We start from the raw sequence: 10,891 nt of genomic DNA, 5'->3' as shown, positions 1-10,891 counted from the left end.
TGGCTGCATAATACTCCACTGTATATATATATACCATACCTTCTTTATCCATTCATCTGTTGATGGACATCTTGGCTCTTTCCATAGTTTGGCTATTGTGGACATTGCTGCTATAAATATTGGGGTGCACATACCCCTTCGGATCACTACATTTGTACCTTTGGGGTAAATACCCAGTAGTGCAATTGCTGGGTCGTAGGGTAGCTCTATTTTCAACTTTTTGAGGAACCTCCATACTGTTTTCCAGAGTGGCTGCACCAGCTTGCATTCCTACCAACAGTGTAGGACGGTTCCCCTTCCTCTGCATCCTCGCCAACATCTGTTGTTTCCTGACTTGTTAATTTTAGCCATTCTGACTGGTGTGAGGTGGTATCTCATTGAGGTTTTAATTTCAATTTCCCTGATGCCGAGTGATGTTGAACATTTTTTCGTGTGTCTGTTGGCTATCCGTATATTTCCTTTGGAGAAATGTCTGTTCATGTCTTCTGCCCACTTCTTGCTTGGATTATTTGTTCTTTGGGTGTTGAGTTTGATAAGTTCTCTATAGATTTTGGATACTAGCCCTTTATCTGATATGTCATTTGCAAATATCTTCTCCCATTCTGTGGGTTTACTTTTGGTTTTGTTGACTGTTTCCTTTGCTATGCAAAAGCTTTTCATCTTGATGAAGTCCTAATAGTTCATTTTTGCCCTTGCTTCTCTTGCCTTTGGCGATGGATGTTTCTAGGAAGAAGTTGCTGCAGCTGAAGTTGAAGAGGTTGCTGCCTGTGTTCTCCTCAAGGATTTTGATGGATTCCTGTCTCACATTTAGGCCTTTCATCCATTTTGAGTCTATTTTTGTGTGTGGTGTAAGGAAATGGTCCAGTTTCATTCTTCTGCATGTGGCTGTCCAATTTTCCTAACACCATTTGTTGAAGAGACTATCTTTTTTTCAATTGGACATTCTTTCCTGCTTTGGACAGCAGTATTTAGATGCAGAGGAGGAAATCGCTAGCTCACCCTGTCACAGATAGTGAAGACTTCGAAGAAGAGATAAACATCACCTGTTAGTTGAGGGATTCAACAAGATTTTCGTAGAGAAGCCTGAGGGGTGGATTCCAGGCAAAGGGTGGAGCAGATGGGGAGGCACAGAATGTGAAAGGGCTTGTGAACCTGTAATGTTGTGAAGCTGGGGGTAGAATGTGTGGAGAGATGGTGGGCACTTGTCAAACAAAGGTCCTGTGTGTCATGTGCTCATGTGTTGGGAATTTATCCCAAGACATCAGAGGACTTTTGGACAATTTCTAAAATTCCTTGATATGTTACCATGTTCTCTGGAGTGCTTTGAAAATAGGGGGCAGGGGGAAGGAACAAAGAAGTTGATTTACAGAGCTAATTTTTAAAGGTCAGTCTACCTTAGATTTTATTTGCCTCAGTTCATCTGCCTGTTTCCAATGCTCTTATTTATATAAGAATGGCTAACTACTAGTACCAACCTCACTTTCTTTTTCTTTACTGCATTTAGACTTTCTAAATAATAGCTATGACTTGTGAGAAGCCAAAATAGTCACCATATCATCTTCCAAAAAAAGTTAATGAAAATCCAATTAGTAATGTGTTATATTATAAAAATGTCAAGATAAATTGAGAAACTAGTGCTTAGTGGGGCAAGTTTAAGATAGGATTATATTCTTTACAAATTTGTGCCAGTCTATGAAACTTTTCTAAACATTTTCCCTTATAAAACCTTACATTCTTAAAAACCAAAAAAAACCCAAAAAACAAAAACCTTACATTCTTGTCTAAACCTTTAAAAAAAAGGTCTGAATCTCAAGATAATTTTTTAAAGTTTCATTAATTCCTTTTCCAAAAGATCCTCGTGACCAAATATCCCACATTTCAGTTGCCAGAGCTGGCTGTACTCTTTCTGTGGCATGTTTATTATAGGCTAACAGAGGTATCAGCATTGCTGTCAATCAGTATACAAATATTTATTTAACTCAAACTCTGTGCTAGGCTCTGAGCTGTGTGTTACTTTAAACAAATGACCCTAGGTCAAATTTTGAGGGCGGTTTACTATTTTGGTTTTTTTCATTAAAGGACAAAATACCAAGTAGAAGAAAGAATGTCCAAAGGTTACAGTTTCAGGAAATTACTAGGCCTACAAGATAAAAATGGCATGATAATCCCTACTTTCTGGAATAATCACCAATGAGAACCATGCTGTGCTTTCCTTATACGTCGTCTTTTACAGAGATTTTACTCACTGCACTCTTGAGTAACTTTGTAAGATTTTATTCTCAAAACCAAACTTAAAATTATCTTATTGAAGCCTGGCTCAGTCCATAGAGCATGTAACTCTTGACCTTGGGGCTGTGAGTTCCAGCCCCACGCTGGTAGAGATTACTTAAAAATTAAAAAGAAAAATCCTTAAAAAATTATCTTATTGATATCTTATGTCTAAGAAGCCGTCATAGGGCAAGGCTCTCACATGTTTCCATCAGGTTAACAGCCAAAAGACATCTTAGCTTTACATACAGCTAGACTAGAATTGACAAAGGACTATGAGCGTTTGAAATGACGTCATCCTGTCTCTTCTCCATCTGAGGCTGTTGCTGAGTCTATTGTTAAATATTTAATTCTTGATGGTGTATTGGTCCTCCTAGATCCTGGCAGTCTAGAGTCAAATGAAAGAAAGGAAAGAAGTAAGCAGGAGAAGTAACAAGTAAAATGACTACAAGAGCTACGAGAGCCGTCTGAGCAGGGAAGAAGCAGAAGCACCGCAAATGTACACGACTACAGCATTGCGTGGGACAAAAGATGACCAAAACAGTGGGCTGGAGTCACTAAGGAAAAACTCGTACTGTTTTAATTATAATATGTATTTTATTTTCTTTTTTTTAAAGATTTTATTTATTTACTTGACAGAGAGACAGTGAGAGAGGGAACACAAGCAGGGGGAGTGGGAGAGAGAGAAGCAGGCTTCCCACAGAGAAGGGAGCCGGATGCGGGGCTCGATCCCAGGACCCTGGGATCATGACTTGAGCCGAAGGCAGACGCTTAATGACTGAGCCACCCAGGTGCCCCTATAATATGTATTTTAAAACACAGGAAAGTGAAACTACGCAATGAAAGATTTTAGATCCTGCTTTAAAAAAAAAATAGTTTGTATTCAATGTGGTATGTGCTTCTCATTCCACAGCAATACAAATGCATACATTCTGTCATCCTTCCTTTTTCTGAAGCCTTGGTGCCTACCCACTCTTGTTATCTTGAAGAGTGATGACTGGGTTAATGAGGGTGTGAGATGACAGGAGATGGGGAGAGATCTAGAGCTCAGCAGCTCCTACACTGGCATTCTAGTCATTCCAGGACCTTCGGAAGGGTGTGAAAACAAAGTTGACCTACTTAAGCAATGTTCCTAGGTAAGCACCTTACCTCCTATGGGCAGCAGAGGTTTCCTTTAAAATCTTTCTCAGAAATCTAAAGGTGAAGACCAACTTTTAAGTTTTCTTCCAGTCCCTACAAAGAATTTCATCTGGTTTGGAAAGTTAAAAGGGTCACTCTGAAACAATAGGAAGTGTTTTTATTTTTTATTTTGTAGTGGTGAGCTGTCTGGAGCAAAATTGCCAATGCCATCAGGATTTGTAACCACAGATAACCACACTGAAATGCTCTTTTTGTGGACTATTTCAGGAAATAATTAATAGAGTAATAATAAATCCTTCTTCCATACTATGATACTTGGAGGACTATATCACTTCATTTAAAATTCTTGTTGACTCTTGACCCTGAGCAAGATTCTCTCCATTTCATGTGAAACTATGAAGTCAAAGCATTGCAGTTAAAATTTTGAAGATGGTTCATTTGATAATCTCTAGATTATCAGTTTTGCCTCTTATCATACTTACATGAAAAATAAACATATTCATATATTGAAAATCACCACCGCATGATGACCCTTACCTTGTGTAACAACAGGTCTCAATACAGAGTCTGTACGGGGAAAAAAAAAAAGTTTTGAAAAGTGATTAAAAATGTATTTTTAGTATGCATTTATAATGACTGTTCTAAATAGTTCTATTTATTATTTTGATGTTTGCCTTGAAAACATTTATTCTTTTTTTTTTGAAAACATTTATTCTATTATTGTGGGAATTAGTCTAGATCTTTTGGGACAGTGGTTAGTGTCTCCAACAGTGACTGTCAAGGATTTTGAAGTTCTAGAAGAATGGGGCAAGAAGAGAGGTCCTCTCCTTCCATCTGCTCATCTTCTTAAAACGCACAAGAAAAAAATACCTGCCCTTACTTTTGATGTTGTGGAAGAAAGAACACATGTAAACATTAAGTTAGAGGAATGGAGGAAAGGATTATTGGAGTTGAAATTTCCCTCCGGCACTGCTCCCCTTTCATGCTTTAAGCCTTGATGGCTAATGAAGTTGATCAGAGTTGTTTTTTTTTAAATCTTCCAACCCTACTATTACTCCTTGATGTAATTTCTCCTCTAAACAATAAACTAATTGGCACTTATGCAATACCTTCCTCCAAAATGTTTTTCTGTTGATCTTTCCCAATTACATATGCCTATAGTATCCTGCTTATGCTATTTTCTTCAACATTTAAATTCAACTGGGTTTTTATAATACACCTGCAAATTCTAGCATGAAGAAATATGGGAAGGAGATTCATTTGCCAAAGAATCTTAGCCTATATGATAATGTTGATCCCTACATACTCCTTTGTACCTGTCTTACTCATCCTAAACATTATGAAAAAATAATAATAGAAGTAATTTTACTTTGGGCTTTCTTAGAAGATGATAGGCAAATGTCATTTGATTATTATTTAATTAATCTATAATTACTTGGACATACAGATGTGTTCTAAAAGTAATGAAAACTTTTTTTTTTTTAAAGATTTATTTATTTATTTGAGAGAGCGAGAATGAGAGAGAGCACATGAGAGGGGGGAGGGTCAGAGGGAGAAGCAGGCTCCTCACTGAGCAGGGAGCCCGATGCGGGACTCGATCCCGGGACTCCAGGATCATGACCTGAGCCGAAGGCAGTCGCCCAACCAACTGAGCCACCCAGGCGCCCCAGTAATGAAAACTTTTAAAAATTCTAGTCTATGTTCAAATTTTAAGAAGCACATGAATACACACTTGAAAAATGAAAACTAGAACCGTACTTTATAACCTCAAGGAATCCCAAAGCGTGACAAAATATGTTTCAAATTTCATATTACTTAAACATTGCTACAGTATGCTATTTGTTTTTGAATAACTTAAAATGTCATAAACTTAAATGAATTTTTTGGATTCAGATATATTTTCTAAGAGCTGAACCAAGATAAAATGGAGAAACACCCGCATAGCCTTCATTTTAATGCAAATAAATTTAATTAATTTATCAATTTATTAAAGTTAGCAATGAAAAATATTCCAAAAGTAAATATTGCAAGGCCTTGTTAATGCCAAAGCTTTCTTTCATCATATTAAGATTAATTAATTGTTGAATCACCATAGGTCCCATGTTTTACTTGTAAAGCCAAACCAAAGAATTCTTTTCATTTATATCAGCATTCCTAGTTTTCCAGACAGACATTTTAATCCCTTCTGATCTCTGAGATAAATATATTTTTCACGTAATTATATAATTACTCAATAGAACAGAACAGATCCCATGGAGCCGCTCCAGTGTGTGCTGTGTAAATAATGTTCTGTTCTACCCCTGGTAATTGGCCAATAGACACCCCCCCAGGAGTATTTTGATCCCTTAAATAAACACTATATGGGCAAGGGGGGGAGGGTCATATTTTCTTCATTGGAATGAAACCAGAAAGAAGAGCTTCACATTCAGTACTTATTACATCATTTTAAAAAGAAAAAAACTGCTTGTGACCCTATAGCTCCCTCTGCTGGTTCACAAAGTTTTAAAAGTACAATAGACAATGTTATGAACTAGAGCCTCTTAAGAGAAAAATGTGTCATTTCAGGTATGCAAGGGCATTAAACTAAAGAAATCAGCAACATAAAGGCTTCTTAGTTTTATGTTTCTTAAGCTGTGAGCCACCCTTCTCACTCTGTTTTTAATCATTCTACCATTGTGTGCCTGTACGATCTTACTCTTTGCAATAAAAAGCAGGCTTTAGAACAGTAGGCAGGTAATTTTTCTGGACAACTCCAACAAAAGTAAGATTCATGAGCCTATCAGGTCCACCTTAATAGCTCTATCCCTCCATAAGTCAGGGCATTATTCACAGGGGGCCTTATGTTACCCTTATTCCATCTAGAGGGGTGGCAAGTGAAAGATGTAAAGAAATAAACATCTTTTTCGAACTGATCAATTAAAGTGCATCTGTGCATCTTCATTTGGTATTGTAGGCTAACAGTAGTCAAAAAAGGGAGGTCAGAAGTTGGAGAAACATGGTCTTGAATCCCAGGTTTGACAAAATCTGTGTAGTCTTCTTCAAGTTATTTTCTCTGCTCTTTCTTGTCACATCTATAATACGGAGATAAAATTCTCAGAGAGTCATTGTTTAGCCTCAGAAGGCTAAGTAAAGTCATGTGTGTATAGTGCCTGGCGTGTAACAGATATATATTAATTGTAGTTACCACTATTACTAAGAAATTTGGGTTTCTCCTCCAGTGAACAAATGATCCAGAGAGTGTCAAAGAGAAACAACGTCCCTTCCAAAAATTCTAAAAGTGTGGCCACATAACATATGTTCAATCATATAAAACATATAACTTCTATTGAAAAAAGTTAATGTGATTTCATTTCACTATGGTTACACAATCTACAATCCAATCCTCTTTTTTTTTTTCTTTTGATATGGAGACAAGGTCAGAAGTATAGTTGACCCTACGGAATTGTAGGTCCCAGAAACCTATTAAATTGGGCTATAAAAGTAAAGCTAGGTAAACAGTATATTCTGATGAAGAGGATTTAGGTAATGAGTTGTAGAGTTTGTCATAGATTATTACACATAAATTCATATCTTTGATAGCTCTCTTTTGCTACATATGCAGTAAAAGTGTTTATTTTACTCTATTAGGTTTGACAAGACAGTAAATAGTGGTTTCACAATCAAATAGCAGGATAGGGAAAAGTGGTTCGAGCCTCGTGTTTATATTTTCTGAGTGACAGTTTACCTCTAGGGAGAGTTGTGCTGTCTCTAGTTCTATGTGCACAGGCTAGGTCACTCTTTATTAGGTAATAAAAAATTATAGAGGCAGAACAGGTAGTGGTTAAGTGCAGAACTCTGAAGTCAGAAAACCTGTGTTTGAATTCTAGGTCTATTTGGCGCTGTGACCTTGAGAGAGTACGTGGGATGCCTTATCTCTGCTTCTCTGTCTTCCCTGATAAAATGCTGATATAAAAGTGTATGCTTTTATCAGTTTCCTACGGCTGCCTTGACAAATTACCACAAACTCTATGGCTTAAAACAACAGAAATTTATTTTCTCACAGATTGGAAGGCCCGGAAGTCTGAAACCAGATTATCAGCAGGGTCATGTTCCCACGAAAAGGCCTAGGGAAGAATCATTCCTTGCCTCTTCCAGCTTCTGGTGGCCTCAGCTGTGCTTTGGCATGTGGCAGCACATCTCCAGCCTGTGGCTCTGTCTTCACGTGGTCTGTCCTCTCTGAGTGCCCCCCCTCTTCTTATGAGGACACTAATCATTGGACTGAGGGTATTGGTATCCAATCCAGTAAGACCTCATCTTAATTACATTTGCAAAGACCCTATTTCTAAATAAGGTCTCATTCTGAGGGTCCAAGTGGACATGAATTTTAGGGGGCACTATTCAACTACTACACCACTCATAGGACAACTCATAGGTTGACTTCTAAAACTTTATCTGTAGCTCAGGCAGTTTCACCCACATTACAGATGCCCAGTTACAAATATGTACAGTGGCCCCCTGTACCTTACAGACAAGCCAATTAAAACTGCCCTCAATTTCACCCCAAATGAGAACCACTGGATTCCTCAATTCTTTTTTTTTTTATTAAAGATTTTATTTATTTATTTGAGAGAGAGAGAATGAGAGACAGAGAGCATGAGAGGGAGGAAGGTCAGAGGGAGAAGCAGACTCCCTGCCGAGCAGGGAGCCCGATGCGGGACTCGATCCCGGGACTCCAGGATCATGACCTGAGCCGAAGGCAGTCGCTTAACCAACTGAGCCACCCAGGCGCCCTGGATTCCTCAATTCTTATAAGTGGTATCACCAACCCCATTTACCTGTCCTTCATTTCCCAAGATTCAAAGCCTCAGCATTTATAACTCCTCCTTCTTTGTTATATTATCTAATCAACCTTTTGGCCCTATTGAGTGTACCATGAGAGCAATTAACTTGTTATACTCTCTTTTCTCCCTTCCAGGTCAGGCTTCTTTAATATTCCCCAGATGAGAAGTAGCATAATACAGTCACACAGTAAATCACAATAAATGCACACACACACACATATGTAATTCAGAGGACAGAAAAATAACTACATTTCCTTTAACTCAGATATTATGTCTATTTAATGATTTAATGAAAAAATATGTGCTACAATATACAATAAAGAGGGCTTAGTAGTTCTGCATGTGAGCTAGCTTTATTATAGAGAAAGGAGAAGCTTTGGGGGGAAAAAGGAAAATATTTACTATGCTTCTAATCTATAAGATGTAAACAAAGGCATGGTGATCTGGCATGGATTCTGTCCAGACATTTTACAATCCTGGCCTCAGCTTTCTTAGTAAAAATGTGACCTTGAAAGAGTTATTTAAATTCTCTAAGCCTACAGATGATGCTTTATCATTCATTAATTAAGGTTATACTTACCCATAAGTTTGACATAAAAATTAAATGAGAAAACTATATGTAAGATGCTTTGGAATAGTACTATGCCCTTAACACATGCTTAATAAATGTTAACTATTAGATATAATCTTAGAATCCTGTAGAGCTTAATTCTCTAAAATTCTTGCACCTATTTGTTGTTTCATGTGATGGCTCATTTCATTTAAAGTGTATTTCCAGATTCTGTTGCATTTTAACAAAGCCCTGTGATTTGGGTGCAGTGTGTGCAATTGTTAGGAAGAACTTGGCTTCAGAGTCATTAGCTGCTGTTGGGCAAATCCTTAGGGCAGGGATGTACTCTTTCTGAGCCTAGTGCTCTCTGGTGTTCTTACCTATAAAAAGGGGTTAAAATGTGTTACAAGAATTAAACAACAAACAGTGAGCATTCAGTAAATGATGGCTGTCCATAATAGAGTGTTTTGGGTCTCAGATTCTAGGTGAGTATCAATGGGTGCTCTTAACTTCTTTTCATTCTTTCAAAAAGAGGATGTGGGGCATCTGGGTGGCTCAGTCATTAGGTATCTGCCTTCCGCTCGGGTCATGATCCTGGGGTCCTGGGATCGAGCCCCACATCAGGCTCTCTGCTCCGCGGGAAGCCTGCTTCTTCCTCTCCCACTCCCCCTGCTTGTGTTCCCTCTCTCGCTGTTTCTCTCTCTGTCAAATAAATAAAAATCTTAAAAAAAAAAAAAGAGGATGTGATCTGGGTGGGAGGATGGGCAGAATGGGTGAAGGGAAGCGGGAGATACAGACTTGCAGTTACAGAATGAGTAAGTCATGGGAATAAAAGGTACAGCATAGGGAACAGTCAGTGATACTGTAACAGCATTGCATGGTGACAGATGGTAGCTACAGTTGTGGTGAGCATGGCATAACATACAGAGAAGCTGGCTCACTGTGTTGCACACCTGAAACTAATGTAACATTATGTGTCGATTATACTCAAAAAATCCATTATGGTGCAGAAATTACATGAGATATCTGGGCAGAAAGAATTAGAGCACTGTGATAGAAGCTCTTAAAATCCTTATATTTCTACTGTTAGAACAATCAACATATATTCAGCACCTATTGAATGTTGAGATTCTGAAGCATGTTGGATCAGCTGAAAGTGATCACTCAGTAAAGTGAACGAGAGCCTTAATTCTGAGATAAAACTAGCAGGATCAAAATAGAGATGAGCTTTCATAACTTCTGGATGACTTCTTTTAAAAATAACACGCCATCAATAAAAACTGCATTTAACAGCAATTACGTTAATTGAGTCTAATGTGTGTGGTTGAAAACACTCAGACAACTCTTTACATATACCTCATATCCTGTGTAAGGCCATGTCTATTTCAGTATGGATACATATTTTATTCCACATATTAACAATATCCTCCATAGTAGTAGGTCATAAATGTCTAAGAGAGAAGCCTCATGGGAAAATAAATACCAAAAAGTTCAAACTACGTATACACACATCCATCTTTTTTTTTTTTTTTTAAGATTTTATTCATTTACTTGACAGAGAGAGACACAGCGAGAGAGGGAACACAAACAGGGGGAGTGGGAGAGGGAGAAGCAGGCCTCCCGCCGAGCAGGGAGCCCGATGTAGGGCTCCAATCCCAGGACCCTGGGATCATGACCCGAGCCGAAGGCAGGCGCTCAACGACTGAGCCACCCAGGTGCCCCTACACACATCCATCTTTAAAATGTCTTTTTGAAGCAGCTTAAAGAAATAAACACTGAGGTATTATTTTGACAAAGTAGATCACAACATATTGAAATTTGTGCAGGGTTGCATATTGTCCTTTACCTACCACCCTGCTTCCCAAAAGGACACACAAAAACAGCTTATGAGCTGGTTAGGAATTCTCACTGCACCCACACAAAGGATAGAAACACATCATAAAGCAACAGATGAGTACATGCACATGATATTGGAAGTCATTTGTTTTTGTTTTTGTTTTTTTTATTCTTATGTTAATCCCCATACATTACATCATTAGTTTTAGATGTAGTGTTCCATGATTCATTGTTTGTGCATAACACCCAGTGCTCCATGCAGAATGTGCCCTCCTCA

The 10,891-nt window shown here is 38.2% G+C and overlaps 1 protein-coding gene across 2 annotated transcripts in view; it reads left to right on the top strand.

The window, feature by feature from the left end:
* The window catches only part of PPP1R1C (protein phosphatase 1 regulatory inhibitor subunit 1C), a 113,204-nt gene that overhangs the window by 71,602 nt on the left and 30,711 nt on the right, over window positions 1-10,891 (top strand). The gene's annotated exons all lie outside the window — the stretch shown is intronic.

This window comes from Leptonychotes weddellii, chromosome 3, assembly GCF_054177405.1.
Source record: "Leptonychotes weddellii isolate Sample4059 chromosome 3, ASM5417740v2, whole genome shotgun sequence".
Classification (NCBI taxonomy): Eukaryota; Metazoa; Chordata; class Mammalia; order Carnivora; family Phocidae; genus Leptonychotes; species Leptonychotes weddellii.
Note: the sequence above shows the minus strand (reverse complement) of the source record. Positions and strands in the feature narration are given on the sequence as shown.